The sequence below is a fragment of the Labeo rohita genome, chromosome 15 (genome assembly GCF_022985175.1).
Source record: "Labeo rohita strain BAU-BD-2019 chromosome 15, IGBB_LRoh.1.0, whole genome shotgun sequence".
Lineage (NCBI taxonomy): Eukaryota > Metazoa > Chordata > Actinopteri > Cypriniformes > Cyprinidae > Labeo > Labeo rohita.
In genome coordinates this window covers 22,548,046-22,574,878 of record NC_066883.1, presented here as the reverse complement: position 1 = coordinate 22,574,878, position 26,833 = coordinate 22,548,046, and the positions used below count along the sequence as shown (strand labels likewise).

Sequence of the window (26,833 nt, the reverse complement as noted above, 5' to 3'; positions counted from 1 at the left end):
GGCTCATTTCTCCCTGTCTCGATGTGGCTGCGGCAGCCGTATTGTTAGCTGTTGAAATTCAGAGCGGTGTGTGGGTGTTGATTTTGTCACCAATGACAAGACTGAGCCTGAGGCCAGAGAATTTGCACAGGGGCAATAAATTATAACCTTTGACCTGGCTCGGATCTGTGTCATATCTGCTCTCAAATTCTTTCGCTGACTGCAACAGGCCAAACACAAATTATTTTCAGCACTAAGGGGAAAATTCATGATACAACTGCACTAACCAATACCTGTAAATAACTGTAAATAATTGTGCTGTACCATGGCTTTTTAAACACAAAAAAAAAGAGATACAATGACTTTCTAAAACATTAAGTGTCTTTCCACCTTGAAATAAAATAAAATAAAATAAAAATTTAAATAAAATAAAGTTTAATAACTTTTTTATCTCCACATTTTGCCTTTTTTCTGATAATTCTGAGAAAAAAAGTCAGTTAAAAAAAGAAAAGAAAGAATGCAATACAATGACTTCATAAAACATTATTTAAGTGTCTTTCCACATTGGAATAAAATAAAATAAAATAAAATAAAATAAAATAAAATAAAATAAAATAAAATTAAATTAAATAAAATTAAATAAAATTAAGTTTTAATTTCCAAATTTTGCCTTTTTCTGATAATTCTGGGGAAAAAGCCAGAATTGTGAGATATAAACAAACAATTTTAATAGGGTTTTAGTTTTATTAGTTTTAGTTTTAGAAAAAAAAGAAGAAGAAAGAAATAAAATAACTTAAACATTTTTAAGCGTCTTTCCACCTTGGACTAAAATAAAATAAAATAAAATTTTTAATAAAATAAAGTTTAATGACTTTTTATCTCCAAATTTTGCCTTTTTTTCTGACAATTCAGAGAGAAAAAGTCAGAATTGTGAGATATAAACAAACACAATTTTAATAGTGTTTTAGTTTTACTAGTTTTAGTTAAACCTTTAGTTTAAGCGTCTTTCCATCTTGGACTAAAATAAAATGAAATAAAATAAAATAATTGTAATACAATTAAATTAAATAAAATGTAAAAATAAATTAAATAAAATAAAGTTTAATGACAGAATTTTGAGATATAAACAAACTAAATTTTAATAGTGTTTTAGTTTTATTAGTTTTAGTTAAAAAAGAAAGAAATACAATGACTTCTTAAAACATTATTTAAGAGTTTTTCCACTTTAAAATAAAATAATTTTAATAAATTTACAGAATTGTGAGATATAAACTCATTAAGAGGTTTATAAATCAAATAAAAAATCTGACTTTCTTACAATTTATATTACCTTTTATATTATTTATTACCATTTATATTCCCTGCAATTACCTTTTTATCCTGTGGCAGAAACAACCTTTTATTATATATGGATATAAAATACAAATAAAACTGTAAATAACATATTTAATAAAATGAAAAATTAATTGAATTTAAATGTGCCTAAATTATGCACATTAGGTAAATAAGAAACAGCCAAAAAATATCCGTGATGAACAATTTTCACACAGCCGACTACAGAGATCTGGCATACTTTACCTGTTGAATAAAGCACAATATATAATAAGTCTAATTTACATAGAAATTAAGTGTTTGTGTCAGAAATAAATTTAAATACTTGAACACAGTCCTATTTCGGTGTACATAATGCCTGGTAAAAACGGATTGTGGGAGGTCAGACAGTAAAACACTGATTTTGCAATGCAATATGGCAAAGTAAATTCCAGCCAGTCTTTAGAGATGACTTTGACACTTCTGCAAGCAAAGAGCTCTCGCAGGACTAGTCTCTAACGGCTAACATGAGGTCTTCAATTACACCTGTAAATAACAGGTAAAAATGTCAAGTTGTATTACACATGATCGAGATGCTATCCTTTCCCAAAAGAAATGTTATCTCACATTAGAGGCCGCGGAAGCTGTTACGAATGAGTCTGGTCTAAAATATTACGGCAATTTTTCAAGTGTCAGACATTAATTAAACTGTGCTATACAATGCCCTGTAGTATTGCTTTCATAGCCGAGATTATCCGTATCTGATCCTGAACCAACAGCAAAAGTGAATCACCGCCGTGTTTCATGTGAGAATCACTCTCGCTCTGGTCTCTGATCCTGTGGTGGTGTTTAGAGAGGTAGAGGGCCCTGTCAAACAGAATTAATGTTTTTGTTTAAGTTTTTTTCCCCTCTGCTGGCTCAGGTTGGATTCCTGTGTCTAAGAAAGCCACAGTTTGATAAATCACTGCAATTCTTTTTCCTCACTGAGCAAAGAGGAGCTGCGTAATGGGGTGGTGCACCTCAGCAACAATATAGAAGCCAGTAAGCGAGGGTTATACAGAACTGACATCCACACCCTCGAAGAGCATCACCCACGTGATGTCGAGATTCTGCGGTACATGCATAAAAAAATCTGACAATAAGCATAAAACTATAGTTCACTCTGCAAACTGTGTCACAGATGAGCACTCACAGTCTACAAAGCTTTGTTGATTATAATGGCATTTAGTTTTGATCCATCTTGATGCTCCTCTTGTTTACGATGTAAACACTGTGCAACTGTAGTTTGTTTATGGTTGCCAGAAATATTAGGAAATTAGTACAGATTTTAACTGATATGTGGTTATATAAAAATGAAAAAGAGAACAAATAAATCCTTCCCAGCAGCAAGTATTAGTCCAAGCAACAAAAACAAGGCATAGACTTACACACATCAGGGAGTTTAAATAATATATTAAATAGTATGTAAATTATAGGACTGGCAAACGATTAATCGTGATTAATCGCATACACATAAAAGTATGAGTTTGCCTAATATTTGTGTGTGTACTGTGTGTAATTATTATGTATATATAAATACACACAAATTAATGTATATATTTAGGAGAAATATGTTATTTATGTACAAAATATTTTTATTTATATATAATATAAATTCTGTAAAAATTATAATAAATACATATACTTCTAAATATTTCTTAAATATATACATGAATTTGCCTGTATGTATATATACATAGTAATTACACACAGTACACACACATATATTAGGCAAACTAAACCTTTTATTTTGTATGCAATTAATCGCGATTAATCACTTGCTAGCCCTATTTAATATAGATAAATATATTTATATATAATATAAATTTATCTATAAATATTGAGAACAAACTATATATTTTTAATTTAATTAAATTTTTAGTTGAGCAGTGTAGTCTGATTCACAAAGGTCTCTTTTAAACAGTTATTTTTACAAAATCAGAAAAAAACAGCATGACCAGTGTAGTCTGACTCTCAAAGAAAAAACTCTTTTAAATCGGTTCTTTTTATTAAATCAAAACATACTGTGTCACCAGTGTAGTCTGATTCATGAATAATGACTCTTAAATCAGTTCTTTTTAATAAAACAAAATCATAGAGCACAATTGTTTGATTCACAAAAAATTATTCTTAAGAATCATTTTTTTTAATAAATCAAAACCATAGAGCACAATCAGAGTAGTTTGATTCACAAAAAAATGACTATTTTAAATCTGTTCTTTTTAATGAATCAAAAACACAGAGTGTAATCAGTGTAGTCTGATTCACGAAAAATGACTCTTAAATCGTTTTTTTAAATGATTCAGAAACACAGCATAATCGTAGTAGTCTGATTCACAAAAAATGACTCTTTTAAATCGGTTCTTTTTAATGAATCAAAAATAGAGCACAATCAGTGTAGTCTGATTCACAAGCAAATGACACTTTTGAATATTTTTTTTAGCAAATCCAAAACTTCTTTTTTAATAAAACAAAAACTTAGACTAAACCAGTGTAGTCTGATTCACAAAAAATGACTCTTTTAAATCGGTTCTTTTTAATAAATCAAAAACACAGAGCACAATCAGTGTAGTCTGATTCACAAAAAATTACTTTTTAAATCGGTTCTTTTTAATAAATAAGAAACATATAGAGCACAATCAGTGTAGTCTGATTCACAAGCAAATGACGATTTTAAATATATATTTTTTAGCAAATCAAAAACTTACTGCACGACCAGTGTAGTCTATTTCACAAACAAACGATTCCTTTAAATAATTTCTTTTTAACAAATCAAAACTAAACAGGGTAACCAGTATATTCTGATTCACAAAGAAAGTACTCTTTTAAATACTCCTTCTAGCAAATTATAAATGTAGTGCAACCAGTGCAGTAATTTTATAATGTACGAACCAAGTTAGAAGGTTCTGTATAATTTAGAGCATTAGCTGCCAGAAAAGGTCTTTGAAATGCATGCAAAATGAACATCATAAGTGAACTATGCCTAAATGAATCGGAACCAAAAAAAGCCCTGCTTTCTGGTCTGTGATGTTTTAAAAGTTAAGCTGTAGAGGCAATTTAAAAATACCCCAATTCCAGCCCAGTGCTTAGTGTATATTTCAGTATTTGACGAGACAGTTTTGCACCCTCTCTCTCTCTCTAGCCTTAAACCAGAGCATGTAACAGTAATTATGCCCTGCTCACGAGTGCTGTGTTGACTTCCACCCTCTTACACCGGTGCACATGCGTAAGAGCTCAGCGCCTGCAGCGGCGGGGCATGTGGAGAGGGTATCTGCCCCTGATGACTGTCTAATCTCAACGCTGAGGGTGGGAGCACTTCTCTCGCTGACTCAATGAGCCGGCACACGGGGGGCCCTTCACTCCCTCAGCCATCTATTTTATTTATGGTTTATTAGCACTGTTTCAGCACAGCGGGGCCCGTGCGCCAGCACCGCCAGGTTGTTATAGCATTATTACCCCTCTGCTTCCATTTCAATTAGACTAATACTGAGGGGGCACCGGAGGCTGGCTTTATGTGGAGCCGTCCGGTCGACACTAAATCACATGCTCGCAAGTTGCCTCGTGGCTTCATAGGCCATAAAGACTGAGTGTTGTAATGCAACCTGGAGATGACTGTGTGAGAACTGGCATGGTGGAGATTAGCTGGCAACCGCTTAGACAGCAACAGATGCAGTGCTAATGTGCTTCATTAAGTGCCCTGGAGGAAGGCCCACGGGTGGACGTGGTGAGGATGGGGCGATGTATGTCCGGCAACCATGACGAACCCCATGGTTTAGCTGGGTGGTTTTACTTAAAGGGACAGTTCTTCCAAAAGTGTAAATTCTGTCATGATTCAGCTGTTTTTGTCAATACAATGAAAGCCAATGTACAAAAACAATTTTATTGAGAAATATATACCAAATATCCATCACATTTTTGGGGGGTGAATTATAGACTGACGGAGCTTACAACAGTTGACTGAAAGCGCATACAACAGATATTTTTCTTATGGATGGATGCACTTTTTTGGCCTTCAAAATCTCAACACCCATTCACTGCCATTATAAAGCTTGCAAGATCCAGGACATTTTTAAATATAAATCCAACTGTATTCATCTGAAGGTGTGAGGGTGTTTAAATTATGGGGTAATTTTCAGTTTTGAGTGAACTATCCCTTTAAGGTCTCCTATTTTACATTGCACATCAGTCGCACCCAACCATTTCATTAGGAAAGCTATAAAATATGACTGAATTACATTATAGGCTACGGTATCGTTAAAGTAGTGATAGGTGAATGAAGACCACACTGTCATCCACTTACAGGCACACACTGATAGATTTGTTTGCTCTGAATGCTTTACACGTATAAACATCTCAAACAGATATCCATCCTCACAGACCGTTTGCCCACTGGAACTCTCTGAAGGCTCTGAAAATGAGTCAGGAACTTGACTTGGCGCATCTCAGGCTTCTAAACAAACACGTTCACCGCCTCTGGCTCAATGCATCTTCAGCTGTAAACACATAAAAGCCTTGAGCATATGCGATGTGCTCACGGAAGCTCTTGTAGCTTCTGAGGGCAGGCCAAAGTACGGTAAAGGATGGAGAATAAAGATGTATGCTCAATCCTGATCAATGCACTCAATGGCTATTATCAATATCAAGAGGAGATTGTCTATGGCAACAGAAACAGAAAATCATCACTCTATAAGAACCATATAGGATGCATTGTTTACATCTCTTCATGCAAGAAAAATATTACTTCTTTCAAGACAGATGGATGGATGGATGGTTAAAAGGTTATAATAACTTAATTATCTAAATAAATAAATAAATGAGTTTTTTTTTTACATAATTAACACAGTAAATTATGTTACTTAACATATATGTCAACTAAATAGTTTTTTATTATTATTATTTATTTTTTTATAATATTTTTATATTTTATATTATGTTTAACAATATATATATATATATATATATATATGTATATTTAAATATTTCAGTTAATGTTTATTTCAAGTAATGAATTTTTTTTTTTTTTTTCAAAACATTTAATTTTAGATTCAGTTTTAGTTCTGGTTAACTATAATAACACTGTTTAATCTTTAACTGAATGTTAGAAAATGTTATCAATGTAAAAGCAAAAGGAAGAAATGAAATAACAAATAAATGTTTACTATTGGGTAATACCAGTCAATAAAAAATTGTGTAGAAGGTACAGATGTATTTATGAATTTCATTCCATTAAAGCAGAAATTCGCAATATAGGCTCATTGGAAATACGTGCCTCTATATACATTTCGGCAAAGCTAAAACAAACAAACAAACAAACAAAAAAGAATCACTGCAGTTACCAGTTTAAAAGAACACTAGAGGAAGTAAAATTCCAACAACTTTTGTTCCTTTTCACACAAAGTATGATTTACAGGTACAGAGTTTTGAATAATAAAGCCTAATTTTCACACAATCACATGCAGAATATTATGTTATGACTTCAAAACAATTTTAACATCCTGTGTGGTTTCTGATACTTTTGACCACTGTCGTCACATATAAAGCTTCGTATGCATGAGTTTTCTAATTCAGAAGGTTTTCTCTGTAGCTAACGTGATACGCCATTATTCTTGAGTGACGAAGAGCTCCGGTACAAACCCTGTGAAACTACGGTTTGACAAAACAGCTAAACTTAGCATAAGGAAGTTAAAATAGCATGGCTGCATTAACAAACGTGTTTTTATATCACTTTTGCATTTGTTAACACTATCGGCTAGGTTTAGGGTTGGGTTTGGTGTAGGGTATATTTCCAACATGACAGAGCATTAACTTTTAGCGACACTCCCCAGATATGTTAATTCTGAACAGCTGCAAGACGTACCTCAAGCAGCGTAACAAAAACACAGCGATACGTGCCTGTACTAATATAATAAAAACGTGCCACAGTCACATATTTAATCTGTGTTTTAGCTCCACTCTCTGGACATGATATGACCTGCAGTAAGGTACGCAATTACGATTTTTCAGAAATGTAAATAGAGGCACATATTTAGAGGCACAGGTTTTCTATAAAATCTTTTTGGTTCTAAATGCAGCCTTTACTATTAAGAGTGTAAATGCCATATAATGGATTTCATAGCTTTTACAGACACTTTTAGATAAAGCTGGCAGAGGTGAGGTCTCAGTGAGGTGGTGCCTGCTGGGTGAATATTTGTTATCGTCAGACTGAACCCCATCTGCTGTTTGATAAGACCAGAGTGACCAGCTGTGTGTCAGGCTGCCCTGACAGCATGTCAAGAACTAGTGGAGCTGTTCATGTCTATAAGTGTCCGGGCTTCCTCTCTGCCAGCGCCTGTACAGGTTCACGCTCTACACAACCGCAAAAATTCACTGATAAGCGGAGCTTCATCTCAGATTCTGAGCATGAAATGCCTGTGTGTGCGCCTATGTACATATTGTCATCTGGGAAAACATCGAAATGATGCTACTCGTGTCATGCAGTTTCCCCAGTATGAGGAATACAGCAGGATAGCAGCACACTTACAGAAAAGACTGCGCTATTAAATCTGTTACATATTACATGAGCTAATAAAAAATATATCCTCTTTCGCTTATTTATGAGGTATGGGCAGGGATTCACCGACTCCAAGCTCATCACGTCTTATTGAGGCTGATTGCATGTGAGTGGCTCAGTCCGAGAGGACACAGACACGAGGGAAATCTCCCTCAATTTAGGACCAGCTTCTACATCACTCCTTATTAACCTGGACCATGTGGATGGAGCAAACGGACATCATGAAGAAGATTCCCCAGGAGGTATACCAGGAACAACACATGAATCTACTGACAACATGGGCCTGTTTCACACCAAACACACACACAGTAAGCAAAGCAGTAACGTTACAGCAATAGCATCATTGGCAGCTTTTTTCGATTTGTGATCTATCTATCTATCTATCTATGTACAGTTGAGGTCAAACGTTCACATACACCTTGCAGAATCTGCAAAATGTTAATTATTTTTACCAAAATAAGAGGGATAATACAAAATGCATGTTATTTTTTATTTAGTACTGACCTGAATAAGATATTTTACATTAAAGGCATTTACATATAGACCACAAGAGAAAATTCTAGTTACACTAGTTACAAAAAATGACTCTGTTCAAAAGTTTACATACACTTGATTCTTAATACTGTGTTGTTATTTAAATGATCCACAGTTGTGTTTTCTTTTGTTTAGTGATAGTTGTTCATGAGTCCCTTGTTTGTCCTGAATAGTTAAGCTACCCACTTTTCTTCAGAACAATCCGTCAGGTCCTACAAATTCTTTGTTTTTTCAGCATTTTTGTAAATTTAAACCCTTTCCGACAATAACTGTATGATTTTGAAATCCATCTTTTCACACTGAGGACAACTGAGGGACTCGTATGCAACTATTACAGAAGGTTTAAACACTCACTGATGCTTCAGTAGGAAAAACGATGCATTAAGGGGGTGAAAACTTTTTGAATTTGAATATCAGGGTAGATGTATTTTTTAAACTTATTTTATTATACTTATTTTGTCCTCTAGAGAACATGCATGTATCTTCTGTAGCTTCTGAAGACCAGTACTAAATGAAAAAAAAAAGATATTTAGGCAAAATAAGAAAAATGTACACATCTCCATTCTGTTCAAAAGTTTTCACCCCCTGGCTCTTAATGCATCGTTTTTCCTTCTGAAGCATCAGTGAGTGTTTGAACCTTCTGTAATAGTTGCATACGAGTCCCTCAGTTGTCCTCAGTGTGAAAAGATGGATCTCAAAATCATACAGTTATTGTTGGAAAGTGTTCAAACACACAAAAATGCTCTATTACAGTTATTCACCATATATAGTACAGAAATTTTTTACAGTCTTTTGCTGTTAAAATCACAATTTTCTTACACTGTAAGTCTGTAAAACCTAAAATGTTGCTACCATATTTTTACGGTACAGTTCTGGCAACCACAGTTGCTGGTATTTTACTGTAAATGTCACAGATTTTGACAGTGTAGATAGATAGATTACTCCTGCAGGCCCCTAAAATAACCTGTTAATATGGCTGCCACGTATAGCCTTTTGCCAGTCGACAAAGGATACTGTACTGTGAAATTAAAAATTTAACACAAAAACATTATGTTTTTAGGGATGGTAAGCAATAGCTGTCAATGGAATAAAAAAATATCTTCGTGTACAAAGAGCCACGCCACCATGCACTCCTTATTTTCCACTACATGACTTTCTGTTCAATTTAAGAGGTACAGGGAGATCATAGGTGGCACCAAACAAAAAAAGGTAGAAAGAGGAGGTAGAAAGCAGAGGTTTCATCAGCAAAGAAAAATCTGCCTTGTTCCCATGGAAATAAAAGCAACCCACCTATTTTATTTGCATTGACACCTCAAGTGACAAAACACGGAGACAGTAAAAATCCTTTGCTTCATTAAACGTACATCTCACTGTCAGACTCTCTCTTTTATGGAAGCGTTGAAGTATAATTCATGTCATCTAAATGTCTTGCTCCAGCACGCCCCCGTAACTCAGTGCCAGCACATATAATTTCATAAAAGCAAACAGACAGTCGGTGGCAGAGTGCGCTTCGTGTTCACGCTGGCATGTTTTTCATACAGCCCTACTAATGATGTGAGGGCATAGAGAGCGGTCAATAAATGACAAAACAATGGTGTGTCACAGCACGGCCGAACGGCTCAGCGGGAAACACTCATTAACTGGCCGAGCCCAGGCACAACTTTGCAAGTTCAGGATCCTACGGCCCTGCAAAACATTAAACGACTTCAAATAGTGGCGGCGGGGGAGTATAATAGCCTGTGATTTGATTGAGGTGCTCTTACTGCCATGCGATTCCTCAGTGAATCTGCCCTTCTCGCATATGCTCGAGTGCTAGTCTTCTGAGGAGAGCCTGTATTTCGCACTAGTGTCATTTAGATTGAAAGTGTTATATTTATATTTGCATTGAATTATTTAATAGTGCTATTATGGAAAGGGTGGGACTATATGTGATCCCTACAGACCTTTATCTCCAAATGTCCTGAATGTTAATCAAGCTCTGATAGGTATATGCAAATTACCTCCTTCCCTCATATCTCTAAGATCTTCGTTTTTTTCACAGCACGGGCAATATCATTTCTCATAATTACTACGGTTCTCTTAATGAAGGCTGTTTGATAGTTAATGTGCGGATGAGCAGGTGCTCAGTGCTATCAATCAATTACACGCACGCACACGCTCCGCCCAGACTCTAAAACAACCGCAATTTAATTCCATTTGCTGCTGTTAGATTTTACGCCATATCACGTCCATTAAATGCAAATGAAAGAGCAGCTGTCTGCTCTGTATTATTGAAAGCAGGGGAAACTTGCACTGCAATTACCTCTTAATAATTATCTGATAATTCATTACCAATAACAACCTGGAAACATATTAATTTAGTTAGGGACAATGGATTTTTTTTTTAAAGAGAGCTCCTGCAACTTTGTGATTAAGACAATGCCCTTTATTAATTTTTAATTAAAAGGATTTAATGAAATGGGCTCCTCTACCAAAGTGTTGCCAAAGGTTTATAATAACATCCCTGCTGTACAATTTAGCTCTAAAGAGAGAGCTGTTCAAATTATACAGGATTTAATGACTGGAACTACAGTGCAGAATTCCTCAGAAATAATTGACCAACAGTTTTAATCTCGATATTACTGACGAAAAATGTTAGTTAAAGGGGTCATCGGATGCAAAGTTCACTTTTACATGTTGTTTGAACATTAATGTGTGTATGTACAAATCTACCCTATAATGATACAAATCCATGCAGTGGTTTTTTATTAATCTGTAAAAATAATACCCCCTTTTTCAAATCAAGCCATTCTCAGATGCCTTGACGTGAGCGTTTTACCTCAGATCAGCTATAACAGTCCGACCTCCATTGTTTCGATGCTGGAGCAGGGATGTAAGTTAGGCAAGAATATCTCAGATTGAGGTGTTGTGTTGCTGAATGTAATAATGAACACAGTAATCGTCATTTACTCCCAACATCTGAGCCGCTGAAGATGCAGTGGATTATATTTGTTTGTGAAGGGAATGCGCCTCCCGATCTACATAAATGGGTCTATGTTCGCGCAAATCATTTGTGATCCAGCTTCACCTACAGCAGAAGTGAGTATAAGGGTTTTTTTATGAATCTCTGCATTCAGCTTTCTTAATAACGTGTTAGTTAGCCAGTATCGTGGCTAAACGCGCTAAACGCGCTAAATGCGGCTGAAGTAAACAATCTCTCAGAGCAGCAGAGAGAAGAGAGGGGCGGGGCGAGCAGAGTTCATTTGCATTTAAAGGAAAAATCCCTCAGAATGGGATGATTTTTGCAGAGCTGATTTTGACAAGGTAAAAAGGTGTTGTTTTACACAACCATTGAGAAATTTTAACCAAAATATATTATAGACTTTTCATTAAGACCCTAAAGAATCATATCAACTTGTGGAAAATGGGCATCCGATGACCCCTTTAACAAAGTTTTTTTTCCCCCAATTATAAAAACAATAAAACATGCACTATAGTCTTCATCTATATCGATGATAATTAAATTATTTTAACTAAAATATACTGTTGATGAAAAGGTGATGAGCAAAAAAAAAAAAAAGAAAGAAACAATTTTGATTAATTCTGGGTTTGATTAACTCATCTAAACAAATCAATATTAATAGACATTAAACAAATACACACACTATTGTTCAAAAGTTTGGCGTTTGGTTTTTGAAAGATGCTCACCAAACTGCCTTTATCTAAAAAAAAAATTGTAAACACAGGAAAATTGTAAAATATGATTAAATATTATTATTATTTTTTTTAATATACTGTCGTTTATTTTTGTTATGGCAAAGCTGAATTTTCAGCATCATAACTCCAGTTTTCAGTGTCACATGATCCTTCAGAAATCATTCTAATGTTGATTTGCTGCTGAATAAACATTTTTTATTATTATCAATGTAATATGTAATGAATGTAATGAAAACAGTTGTTCTACTTAATACATTTGCCCATGTGAATACTTTGCGGTTCTTTGATGAATAATAAGTTCATGATAGAAAACCCATGAAATAATTCAAAAATCCACATCGTTCTATACATATTATAGATATACATATTATATACATATTTTAGACTATGGGGGGTGCCATTATTTCGATGACATCAAATGGTTGCACTCGGTGAGCTACTGGTGCTACCTGTTGCAATTCACCACAACACAACTTGGAATCTAAAATACTGATACAATGTCACATTGTACGGCTTTTAGTTGCAATTTTCATTCGAATGGCAACAAGACAAGCAATGCAAGTCTTCACTGCTTTTCCTACTGATAAGAAGAGGAGAAAAGAATAGGAAGATGCCTGTGGATGGATAAAACTTCCTAAAGACCCACGTCTTTGTTCTCTCCACTTAAGTCCTGATACCTCTGAGGCTTTTAGTAGACCACAGCTACTGAAAGGCCTTACAAACGGCAGAGACGAGAAACGCTAGATGTCATCCTGGCAGGATGTCAACGTGCCGATGCTTGTCATGACACCGCAGCCACTGAAGGAATTTCTTAGCACGGATTTCACTCAATATCTGGGGGCGTTTTGATTCCTTTTGAGTAAAAATCAATGGTACGGCATTTGTCGTCTATGCTTAGATCAATCGCCACTTGTAAGTGGCTCACAGAGTGCAACCATTTGGCGTCATAATGTGGCGAAAATAATTGCACCCACCGTAGTCCCAAATATGTATAAAATCTTTAATTGGTTTTCTTCTACATATTTCAGTAAGAGACATCATATATGTTATATCAAGCCATACATGTCTTAATACCCAGGGTTCCCTTTTAACCAATAATTACTCTTAATATGTAGCTAACAGTTTAATTTTACAGCCTTAAAAGGGAGCATATGTTCTCCAAAGCAAGAGGAAGTCTCCAGTGACAAGAGGCATTTTGTCCGGAGGGGGAGTGCGCTCCTCATTATAAGTTGTACTTTCTTACGGCACTACATTGACAGCGCGTCTGCAGAGTGTTGTTGAATCTGCAACACGAGTCCGCGGACTGTGTCCTGAGAGATTCGCGAAGGATTCTGGGGGCCGCATGTGTCACACGGTGAGGCGGGGAGCCTGGAGACACTCCCAGACATCTTGACAGAATCCCAGCGTCCCTTTCTCTCTCTCTGACAGGCAATCAGAGCACTCATGTGCTTTGAGTAAAACCCAGAGCAGCCACATCCCCCTGACTCCAATAACACAGCCTCGCTCTCTCGCTGTCTGTCTGCTCACAATACAGTGATAGATTATCTACACATTGGCCGCCGCACCGAGTGACGTGAATGCATCTCTCTCAGTATGTAGGCAACAAAATTGAACAGATTTTTTCTGCTCCATTGTATTTGGGATGAGGATAGACTACAAAAGGCAGCCTTTTCATACAATAAGTAAACAACTGTGGCAGTATGATTGTTTTGTAAATAACGGCGCACGGTGATATTTGAAATCCAATGGATTATTTCAAGCTGCGGATCAATCTGTACAAAAGTGTTTCAGGGAGGCAATTACACGGAATGAAAAGTGAACTTTAGAGCAGTACATGTGCTCATTGAGATAGGATTCACATATTAAACTGGATGTCAAACTTCATTCGGAAAGGAATCTGCCGAGCAGGGACTTTCTAATTCGAATACGAATGTATTTAAAAATCCCTGCGTGAATATATAAGAAACGGGCGAAGTTTGAAATGAAAAATGCATGAGAATGCACAACGCGGCGGACAGCAGTGTGTATACTCGAATCCGCCGGCACAAGAGAAAGCATGAAAAGTCTTGATGTTTTCTCCCACCCACTGACATCACGCTCCATTGTTAAACCATCTGCACTGACATGCACCCTGTGTCACAGCCAATCATTAATGTAATTACTGGGGTTTTGCATCATTACTGTTATTCGCGGTTGTGAAGTAGGAGGGAACGGCTTTTAGTGCAAGAAGAAAACAATGGCAGCCGTAACCCAGACAACCTCAGGAATCACACTGCTTTTAAATCTATCTCTCAATGACTATTTTTCTGTACTTCACAGAGTGACGGACACACATGAGAGCTAGATTGTTCAAAATAGGTCACTGTAATGGCAATGCGTGTATTTGAGCAAAAAACAGCTGATTAATACAGAACAGAAAGACTTACATTTACAATTGTAGATTCCCTGAAGATAATATATGCTGCACTGAGTGGCTGCTTACTGGCTCAAGACACAACGACCCACCTCCAGGTCTTTATGGTCGCTTGCATCTTGACAGATCTGATTGTGGTGAAGTTGGATGTACACACTTCATTTACATATATGGCCACATACAGTATGTCTCCACAAAAATGATATACATCTGATGTATTACTGTAATTCATAAAAAGCTTAAATAAAGTGAAATTTATAGAAAAATGGAATGGATGGATGGATGGAACAATAAACAGAATGATGGATAGAATGATAGAATGACAGAATAAACAATAGAATTATATATAGAACAACAAAATGAATGACAGAACGATAGATTGAGCAATAGAAAGAATGATGGATGGATGGATGGATGAAAGGATGGATAGAACAATGGATAGAACAATGGAAAGAATGATGATAGAATGACAGAACAAAGAACAGAATGATAAAAGAACAACTAAATGAATGATGGAATGACAGAATGATAGAACAATAGATAGAATGATAGAATGAGATAAACAGACAGATAGAACAAACAATAAAATAATAAATGGAACAACAGAATGAACGACAGAACAATAGAATGATAGATGTACTGAACAATACAAAGAAAGATGGATGGATGGATGATAAAGGATAGAAAGAACAACAGAACAACTGATAGAATGATGATAAAATGACAGAACAAACAACACAACGATAAACAGAACAACAGAATCAATGACAGAAAGATAGAACAATAAATAGAATGATAGAATGAAAGAATGATAGATAGACAGATAGAACCAACAACAGAATGATAAATAGAACAACAGAATGAACAGAACAATAGAATGATAGCTGGACGGACGGATGGACGGACGGATGGATGGATGGAACAATAGAATAATGGATAGAACAATGGATAAAATGATGGATAGAATGATAGAATGATAGACAGACAGATAGAATGAACAATAGAACGATGGATAGAACAATGGATAGAATGATGGATGGATGGATGGATGGATGGATGGATGGATGGATGGATGGATGGATGGAACAATAGAACGATGGATAGAACAATGGATAGAATGATGATAAAATGACAAAACAATAGAATGATAAATAGAACAACAGGAAGAATGACATAAGGCAGAAAGATAGAACAGTCGATAAAACCATAAATGACAGAACGATAGAAAGATAGAATGAGACAGATAGATAGATAGATAGATAGATAGATAGATGATGTAGGGATGGATGGATGAATAGACAGACTCCAAATCAACTTCCCGTGGGGTTTGACAATTTCAAATTTCAAGTTAAGCTGAATGGACTGCTGGATACTGAAGATGTAACTTGGAGAATGTTTCACACACTTAATTTAAATATCTAAAGTCAATCATATTTAACAATTCCACATAATTTAGCATATGAGGGAGCAGCTCTGTTCTCTGAGACGTTGGCGGCGCATGGCGCTTCTCAGCTAATTGGCTATGAGGATTCAGCCTGTGTTGTTTCTCATTTCTGCCTAATAAAGCACAGAGCGTACAGCACTTGTCATGCTCGCTTTGTTACATTCAGATCATTCTTATTAGATCACTCTTCAGCCATGAGAGTCCTTCAGATTTGATTGTAGAGGGGGCGTCTTATGTGATCGCAGGTTTTCTTGTGTAAGCTCATTGAAGACTGATGAAGAACAAGCCCCTCAATGCTCCCTGACTCTCAAGGACATATGGACATTTGAGAGCTTTGACCATTGAACTGGCTGGCCAGGCACGGTCAGCATTTCATTTCAACTTAAGCACCTCTAAAATAGGCTACTTTTCAGATATTAACTAACCTGAAAAGGCATGCCAACCTCATTATCTGCAGCCGTCATGGACAGAGACAAGGACACACTCTGCCAAAGGGGCTAATTAAAATCTCTTTTTATTCTTCTTCTTTGCTTGGCTAAACCTCATGAGCTGAGCCAAGATGGTTTCTGTAAGTCAAAGTCTTTTATTTGTATGTTATTTCAGACAGGCTCAGGGTTGCGACCGAACCGGAGAACAGAAGCCAGCCTTGGAGGTATTGCACTGAAACCGTCGAGAACTACATAGAGAAACTCATTTGTGCTTCAAACAAACATAAAAGCTGTAGACTGGTCAGATGCTTTCAATTGAGCTTAAGTAGTCAGATCACAAGATTTTTGTCTGGGTGTATTGCTCAGCGCCCATGTACTTGACATGTGAGAGATACACAATAATATCCAAGCCACAAGCTATTTCTTTATCAGATGGATTTACCTTCGCACAGAAATCTTTGTGGAGAGCCTAGTCTCATGATACTGCATTTGCTGGATCAGAAGCAGGGCTGGCTTCATCCTCTAAAGAGGGGTGGGAAGTGGGATTCCGCCTTCTTAAAAGCGCTCTCTTCCCTGGAACATCACAGGCTGGGCTTCCTAGCTGAGAGGGAGGGCTTATGAATAAATGGATGGAAGATCTAGTGCTATGCTAACATCTGTGCAGCAGTAAGGAGTGAGTTGTCAACACACTTTCCACACATCTACACACACTAGATCTCTCTCTGTCCCAGTCCACCATCAGCACTGGTGGAGAACAGCCTGGATGTTACCGCTGGAGTAGCATGCCGTTTCAAACAGCTATTTGCTATGGTTAGCTAACAGCTGCCAAGAAGTGTTCGTGCAAGGCCGTTATCATCACAATCATCATCAAGTGAATGGGGTGTTAGTCAGCGGAAGTCAGACTCATTTATACCGTAATTCTATTGATCAGCGTCCAAAACGTCTGGCAAAGAAAGCTGTGGATGTGAAAAATGTTCCTAGCAGCATAATACATGTCTATGGTCTTATTATATGTGATTCATTGACGCATGTAATTTCAGAGAGAAAAATGTCTTTGTAATGGTATTAAAACTGAAATTACAATGTTATCTGTTACAACTTTTTGATGCTTTTTAAGTAATTTGATTTAATATAAATAATATAAAATTATACATATACATAAAAATATGAATTTTAACACCAATATGCAAATAGCATTTTCAAAAAAGAGAGAAAATAATAATAATAATTTAAAAAATCAACGTATCAAATTTAATGTACACTACCAGTCAAAAGTTTTTGAACAGTAAGATTTTTAATGATTTTAAAATTTTTTTACTGCTCACCAAGCTTGCATTTATTTGATTCAAAATACAGCAAAAGCAGTAATATTGTGAAATATTTTTACTATTTAAAATAACTGGATTCTATTTGAATATTTTTTAAAACGTAACTTATTTCTCTGATTAAAGCTTTAGAAATGATAGAAATTAATATTTTTATTTAGCAAGGATGATTTAAATTGATCAAAGGTGATGATAAAGACATTTATAATGTTACAAAAATTCTATTTCAGATAAATGCTGTTATTCTAAACTTTGTATTCATCAAAGAAACCTGAAAAATTCTACTCAGTTGTTTTCAACATATTATAATAATAAATGTTTTTGAGAAGAAAATAAGAATATTAGAAAGATTTCTGAAGGATCATGCGACTAGAGTAATGATGCTAAAAATTCAGATTTGAAATCACAGGAATAAATTACGTTTTAAAATATATTCAAATAGAAAACAGTTATTTTAAACAGTAAAAATATTTTAGAAATGTACTGTTTTTGTTGTACTCTGGATCAAATATTTGCAGGCTTGGTGAGCAGAAGACTTCTTTTAAAAAAAAAACCATTAAATATCTTACTGTTATATATAATATATAATATACTGTATAAAGTGTTTATATTAGGATATTTTAATTTTTAATTCTGTAAAATAAATAAATGCATGAACTATGTTGGAAACTGTCATTGATTTTACTGAACAAAAGATACATTTCTACATGTTATTTATATTTCCTAATAGATAAAATCAAGTTATTACTCATTTAAAATCACGTTTCACTCAAAATAAGTCATATTATCAATGTAAGATATGATGCAAACAACTGCTGATTTTAATACTAGTTAAGTTAAAAGACAAAATGACTTTAATTTAGTATAAGTAAAATTATATATACATAAAATTATATATAAGATAAAATGTAAATAATATCTCCAACAAAAAAAAAAGGTATTCAATTTATTATACATTACACAAATACAATTATATATTCATAAGTATTTTTATTAGGATATTTCTCATTTTTAATTCAGTAAAATAAATAGATGCATAAACTACGATGGAAACAAATTATTCATTTCTACATGTTATTTGACAGCAGTATAACACTTTTTTAAGCAGCAGATTACTTTGCTGTTGCTGCTGTTTTGCATAAAGTTTGCTTTCACCAGCTCTGACTAAAAATAAATGACTTTTCATATCATAGTTATTACAACATGTGAACAGTCTTTAGTTTTCAACCCCTCACTGATCTCCATTCAGGTATACCATAGCTGCTTTTTACAATCCAATCAGTTCCTAACCGATAAAGTCGAGTTATTACTCATTAAATCTCATGTTTCACTCAGAAATAAGTCATATTATCAATGTAAAACAGGGTGCAAACACCTGCTGACTTGAATACTGATAAGTCCAAAGACAAATTGATTATATATCTGTAACAACAGAGGGAGATAAAAAACTCCTCAGTCATAAATCTGCCGTGGACTTGAACACGAGGGCGGCTTGGCCTTTTATTATTGGCCGTCACACACGGCAGGAGAGCATGAAAATTAATGTTGCAGAAATGAGACGGCCTCAGGCAGAGGTGAACCTGGCATAAAGGTGAAATACAGCCTGAGCCGCACATCTCCTTAAGCTGATCTGACACCTCAGCCGCAGAACGCACTGACACCACTAAATGTCAAAGCTCTTTTACGGAAACTTTGCCTGTCTTTTAACGCAGCTGTCAAAGACACTGATCCATCCAGACGTTTATCACAGAGAAGGACAATGTTTGCGCCAAGACGTGGAGGTTTCAGGCCTACAAATCAGACATGGACGCATGACACAACTCCCTAATCGGGTGAGAAAGGTGACATACTGTGTACAGAGTGGCAGGTCACATAAAGTCAAAGGGATAATGATGCTTATAAAACCGAGAAAGGAAAGAATTACAGCTCTCTTGTTCACCTAACATTCAATTCCCGAGAAAACGTGCAATTCTATGGGACTCAGCATGGTACCATCTCTTTCTGTCGACCCACCGACTCTTTAAATGTTAAAGCAATTTCCCACAGAGAAGCGGAGGAAGGAGAGTGTTTGACGGTTAATTGTGGAGCTTTTCATTGCAAAATCTCCTTTGCTCTTTTTCTTATTTCGTGAATGGCCCTATTTTCATCTATCAATCTCCATGGCCTCGCTCACACCTGCAGCATTGTTCGCTCTTAAAGCCATGCTTTGAAATGACCTGACATGACCCTTCTTACTGTGCCGGTCCAGATCTTTTTTTTTTGACGACTCCAAGGCGTAACTCCATGATGAGAGGGCAGGATTCATTAGCCTGTCAACCTCTCAAAAGAGGCAGCTCATTACGTTGAAATTAATTAGCCATTCTCTCAGAGACGGTGTGTCCATCCATAATCAGATCTGTCTCGTCTTGCACGCCTGTCTAATAAAAATGTTTTCACTTTTTTCGCACCAGACAAGGTGAACCTAGGGATCAAACGGAATGGTATATCAAAGCGCCATCATCTTCCAGAACAGAAATTTTCAGAGAATTGAATGATCTACGACACTGTATAGACACAGAAGAGTTTGAATTGTTTAATTTTGCTTTACAGCTATTCCGACTCACCTCTAGCACGTTCAAGCTCACCTAGAGATCCATTAGAAATGGTTCTACTTTCATCTAGCGGTCTATAAACCGCAAGAGCGGAACTGAAATAAAATCCGGATGTAGCGAGCTTCAGATCATTTGGGATTCAGGGCCTCGGTCCAATGCCGCACAGGCGGGCAGGGTCAGAAGGAAAGAGAAGTACGTGAATGAGTCAAGGCAGGGCATGTCTATACACATAAAACTACCACAATCCCATCTATCACAGAAATCCAGTCTGTCAGCACACGGCAGCATTTACAGTGCCTCCATGAAGACCTTGCTGATAAATAAGGTCAAAGGACGACACGGCGTATAAGATTGTATCATAAAATGCCTTCATTTAGACTTTACGGTCAAGCGGCAAATAATAAACTTTGACCATTTTGAGAGTACAAATCTACTGATGGCTTTGAGAGATATTGACCCAATACTAGTGTGACATTGCGAGCCTCAAGAATAGCTCTTCAACTAGATGTGACCTAATCACAGTTTGTCTTTAAAATCTGACACAGATAACCTCATCATTGTATATTTTAATGGAAAATCTCTTTGTCAGTATGACTGTAAGTATAATTTCTAATTTAAATGCAGTTTCTTTGAACTTTCTAATTATCAAAGAATCATGAAAAAAATCTAGCACTTTTTGCAAAATATTATTCAGCAGCGCCAGTGTTTTCAACATTGATAATAATAAGAAATGCTTCTTGAGTCCCAAATCAGCATATTAGAATGTTGCCATTACAAGACAAAATTAAAACTGCAAGCAAGCCATCACACCCGGGCTCACTGCCACCCGGTGGCTTTAGGAAAACAGCGAACAGTGAGCAATATGCATTTAAAGTGGTTAATATAGGAGGATTATGTCACAGTAATTTATATGTGCTACACTTCCTGCTGCCAGCTGGTGGCGCTATGACTATAACTGAATATTGGCATGTAGATGTCTTCAAGACAGGACTTTGATTAAACATACGAAGTTTGGTGCAGATTGAACATGGCATGTTTGAGTTGAGTGTAAAACAGGACATATACTGTACTGTTGCCAACAGGTGGCGCTATGATTATAACAGAATGTTCGACTTTAGATGTTTTCAGGCCAGGACTCTTACCAAACATGTGAAGTCTAGTGCAGATTGGACACTGCATGTTTAAGTTAGTGTAAAACAAGTAATTTCCTGTTGCCAGCAGGAAAGTTTTAAAAACTTCCTTTTACATGGTGAAACATCGAACTTTGTCAGGCCGCCACGGACACACCCTTTAACATAAACTCAAGATCTTCAAAATTTAACATCGCAAAGGCCTTTAGATTAAACTGATCAAATATAATGTTGATGTCACTAAACTTTCGGAGGATTTTGCTAGAGCAAAAACATGCCACTTCCTGTTGCCAGAAGGTGGCGCTATGACTATAACTGAATATGGGCATAGGCATGCATTAAGGACAAGACTCTCATCAAACATGTGAATTTTGGTGCAGATCGAACATAGTATGCCTTAATTATAACAACTTCCTGCTTCGTTACGAAACATCGAAGTTTGTCAGGCCGCCACGGACACACCTAACGAAAACACAAGATCTTCACAATTTAACATCGCAAAGGCCTTTAGATTAAACTGACCAAATATAATGTTGATGTCACAAAATCTCTAGGAGGATTTTGCTAGAGCAAAAACATGTCACTTCCTGTTGCCAGCAGGTGTCGCTATGACTATGAATATGGGTATAGGCATGCGTTAAGGACAAGACTTTGGTGTTGATCTGTTTAAATCTCTAGGAGGACTTTGTTTAAATACAATGCCTGAAACTTACAAAAACAGCACAAAACTTGCAGAGAAAATTCAAAATAACAGACTTCCTGTTGGGTTTCAGACTTCGTAACGTAAGTGGTGCTATTAAGCCATTTTGACACACCTACTTCAGAAACCCGTAACAGATGTTTTTGGTCAAATAAATGTAGCTTTGGTGACCATATGATACTACTTTTAAAAACACAAGGTACAATCAGAAACAAAAATTCACATCTTACAAAAATCACTTTCTCATATGTGACCCTGGACCACAAAACCAGTCATAAGGGTCATTTTTTTTGAAATTGAGATTTATACATCAGCTGAATATTGCTTTCCATTTATGTATGGTTTATTAGGATATGACAATATTTGGCCGAGATACAACTATTGGAAAATCTGGAATCTGAGGGTGCAAAAAATCAAAATATTGAGAAAATCGCCTGTAAAGATGTCCAAGTGAAGTTCTTAGCAATGCATATTACTAATCAAAAATTACGTTTTGATATATTTATGGTAAAAAATGTACAAAATATTTTCATGGAACATGATCTTTACTTAATTTTTGGCATAAATAAAACATTTATCATTTTGACCCATACAATGTATTGTTGACTATTGCTACAAATATATTCATGCTACTTATGACTGGTTTTGTGGTCTAGGGTCATATATTATTGTTTTCTAGTTTTTAGTGCAGGAAATCTCTTTAATTCAGTTTTAGAGTTATGTATATAAAAGGGAAAAAAGTGTCACATAAAAAAAACAGTCAAATAATTTACTGAAGCCTTAAAGCAGAGATTGGATACCCATTTTTAACAAGTTGGTATGATTCTTTAGGGTCTTCAAGAAATGTCTGTAACATACTTTGGTTCAAATTGAACACCTTTTTACCTTGTCAAAAACAGCTCTATTCACAGGGAGCCATTTTGGTGTCTCTTTAAATGATAATGAGCTACTGCTCACCCCGCCCCTCTCTTCCATTTTCTGTGTATTTGGTGGCACGTTACAATCAAAAACCAAAATAATCCACTGCCTCCTGCGTTGTCGCTACAGCTGCACAAGCATGGAGAAAATGGCAGACAGCGTACAACTGGCTGAGGGTGGAAATATGCTAATACGGGTCAGTCCCTCAGTGGCTGTGGGCGGGGCCTGGGCAGTATGATGTCATACTGCTTAGAAAATCAAAACGGCTTGATAACTGAGACAGCTTAGTTTTTTGGAGGGGGAACTTTTATTGTGTCCACACACTGCTAAGTCTCATTTGTATGCAATCACCATGTAAAAATGAATTCTGCATTCTACGCCCCTTTCAAATACACAATAAAATATGATTTTCTTTCAAATTTACATGCCAGCTGGCTAGTATCTCTTTTACTTACTCGCAAAAGTCTTTTTTTATTTGCGTGTGATGCTAAGTGAGAATTTTGTCTGAATGCGAGTGCAAAGAAAGTAACAGACGAAAAAAGTGAGAAGTGGAGCCCTGCTTTGGCTGAGGATGTGTGTCAGTGGGTGAGAGCGTGTATCTCAGCAGGTGATCCCTCGCCCTGCAGGGTTAATCTCCTCTGGGAGGGGCGAGCGGCAGGGTGGAGGATATTACAGCAGCTTCCTCAGCCATCACCTCACACAGCAGCCCGCCATGCACGGCTAGGCTCAGCCCAGATCAGCCGACTTTATCACGGCTCAACTACACAACTGAGCTCTTACTGGGGCAGGACTGCAATCCTCAGCTCATAATACCCTGTCTGAAGCGTTCGCCAAATCAGTTTACCTGCAACACATGCATATGCATACAGATGTGCTTCCTCTGCAGCGCCGTATGAGAGTGACATCATCTGAAGCTTGTGGCATTTGAGCGGCGAAGGGTGCGATTACCTGTTGAAAGGCCATTCAGACCCCAACAGCCTCCATGTCTAGCTTCACTCCATCAGTCCTGCCTTGTTTGTGTTTAACCTTTATCCAGACGCAAAGGGGGGCGGCGAGGGTCCTTTCATTGTGATCTGAATTATTGAGAGGTCTAAATCTTTAATGTGCGTGTCTCTGATGGAGGTTCCCATTAGAGAATCTGTCATCCGTCAAACTGTACGGCCTGCTGAACGCTGATGCGTTAGATCTGTGTGGAGGTATAGTTGAAAACAGCCTTGCTATAGACACATGACAAGAGATCAAAGTTCAATGCAGTATAAAAGAGTTTGATGTGTTTATACTCTAATGCTCACAACACAAAGCCTTGGAACAAGCCGAAGCAATCAAATGGAGATACATGCTCATCCATGTCGAAACACAGCCAATTTTCTTTCTAGACACGCCTGACACGGCCATGTTGAAAAAATGGATAGTCGAACAAAAACATCCAGAAGTGTTATTCCATTACGAGTACTTTTCTGAAAGTGAGGTGAAAGGAAGCAAGGAAAGGGTGCAAAAATGCAAACAGAGACTAACCTCACTGATCGCAGAAAATCAAGTGGAGCATTATTATGTTTGTTCAGTGAGTTTGTTCACTCTCTCTATAACCTCAGTATGTTGTAGTACAAGGCCATAGGTTTGGTTTTAACATCAGTATGGAGATTTTAAATGTACAGTTCACCCTAAAATGAAAATTCTGTCATTAATGCATGTTGAAGACTGACACGGAAGAGAAGAAATGGTTGTTTCTTTGCTCACAGGTTGAACCACTGATGTCACTTGGATTATTTTAATGATGTCCTTACTACCTTTCTGGGCCTTGAACGTGTCAGTTGTGTTGCCGTCCAAGGAAGTCAGTCAAACAGCTCCTGGATTTCATTAAAAATATCTTCACTTGTGTTCTGAAGATGTTTACGGGTTTGGAACGACATAAGGGTGAGTAATTAATGACATAATTTTTATTTTTTGGGTGAACTAACCCTTCAACCTCAACTTACACATATGCATAGATATGTAAAAATCCTGAAATGTTTTCCTCAAAAAACATAATTTCTTTACGACTGAAGAAAGATATGAACATCTTGGATGACAAGGGGGTGAGTACATTATCTGTAAATTGTTGTTCTGGAAGTGGACTTCTCTTTTAATAAAAATATTTTTCAGAAATGCAAATATGAAAATTAGACATGTTGCCTTGGCAACTAATTGAAATACGTTTAAGCACTAAAATGACTCAAACTAAAGTTAAAATAAAAATAAATTAAAGCTTAATTCTAAAAAAGGTAACACTTCACAGTAAGGTGCCATTTGTTAAAATTAGTTAATGTTTTAACTAACATGAACAAACAATGAACAACACATTTATTACACTATTTATTAACCTTTGTTAATTTTAGTTAATAAAAATACAGTTGTTCATTGTTTGTTCATGTTAGTTCACAATGCATTAAAAAAAGTTAACGAACACAACTTGTGATTTTAATAATGCATTTACTATGAATAATAAATGCTGTAGAAGTATTATTCATTCTAAGTTTGTGTTAACTAATGCAGCCAACTAATGTTAACTTATGAACCTAATTATAAAGTTTTACTAAAAAAACTAACAAAAATGAGTCACAGCAAAATTATTAAAATAAAAGCTAAAATAAAAAATAAAAATAAAATCTAACTCAAAGAAAGAATAAATATTATAATAGTATATAAATAACACTGCTTTATTGACATTTGTCATTCACTGATATCAGTTTTGCCAAAATGGAGGATAATTATAGCCTGTTTATCACACAAAGCTACATTATAAAGCATATGAGACATGTGGAGTGCTTCAATGGTGCTTCTTGTCTTAAACTTGATGGACCCTGGTCACCATCCATCTTTATTATCTAATAAAAAGCAGTGGGAACATTCTGTTAAACCTTTTGTCATCTATAGAAAAAAGCCAGTCACACGGGTTCAGAATGTGAGTATGGTAATCATATCATTTTTGTCCATCCCTAAATCTACAGCCATACTGCATCATATAGTTACGGTAGATCTCAATCTCTGCTTGGCTCCTTTCCTTCCTTGTTTGCCATTATATCAATGTCAAGGCAAGTGTAAACCCAGTGGCAAAATTAGCTGCTCTTGCGTGTGCACATCCACCCGACATAACAGCTGGAGAATATTAAATTGAACCGGAAACAGGGGGAGCAGGGCCTTCGGAGCGAAGTAATTGGAAGTTTTGTAAAGAAACAGAGAGCCTTTATGAAATATGTGCTGTCTGGCTTCTGCGGATGATTGCTGTAAGTCTAATAGAGGGAATGTACGCCTTCTTTTCTAAGAAAGCTGAACACCACCGATTACCCCCCACACACTCATAAAGACAGAGCAAGAGACAGAAAGAGGGGGAGGAGTGTAAACAACTTTCTTATTCAAAAGGCATATTAAGGATGTGCAAAAAATGATATTACTCCACTGCAAACCCGCCACAGTTCATTAGCTCACAGAAACAAAAGAATTTGCCTGTTTACAGTCATTTGTCATTTTATCGCCCAACATAACAAACGAGAAAACAATGCAGAGCGGGGCAGGGCACATCAGCACTCCGTAACCTTTTCTGTTGTGCCGATCTCCCCTTGATGACTCTGTTAAAAGACTATTAGCAGAGAATTATCCAAGTCATTCTCCACTGTAATTATGCGGCCTATTGACAGCAGCTGTCATTTTCAGGCTAACATGAGCATATTATGTTGACATGAGATAACAAGGAGTGTTTCCCCTTCAGTGCACAGAGAGTCTCTCCTAATAGAAAGCA

The 26,833-nt window shown here is 36.3% G+C and overlaps 1 protein-coding gene across 2 annotated transcripts in view; it reads right to left on the bottom strand.

The window, feature by feature from the left end:
* sez6b (seizure related 6 homolog b) overlaps positions 1-26,833 on the bottom strand; it is a 238,284-nt gene that overhangs the window by 50,669 nt on the left and 160,782 nt on the right. The window lies entirely within an intron of this gene.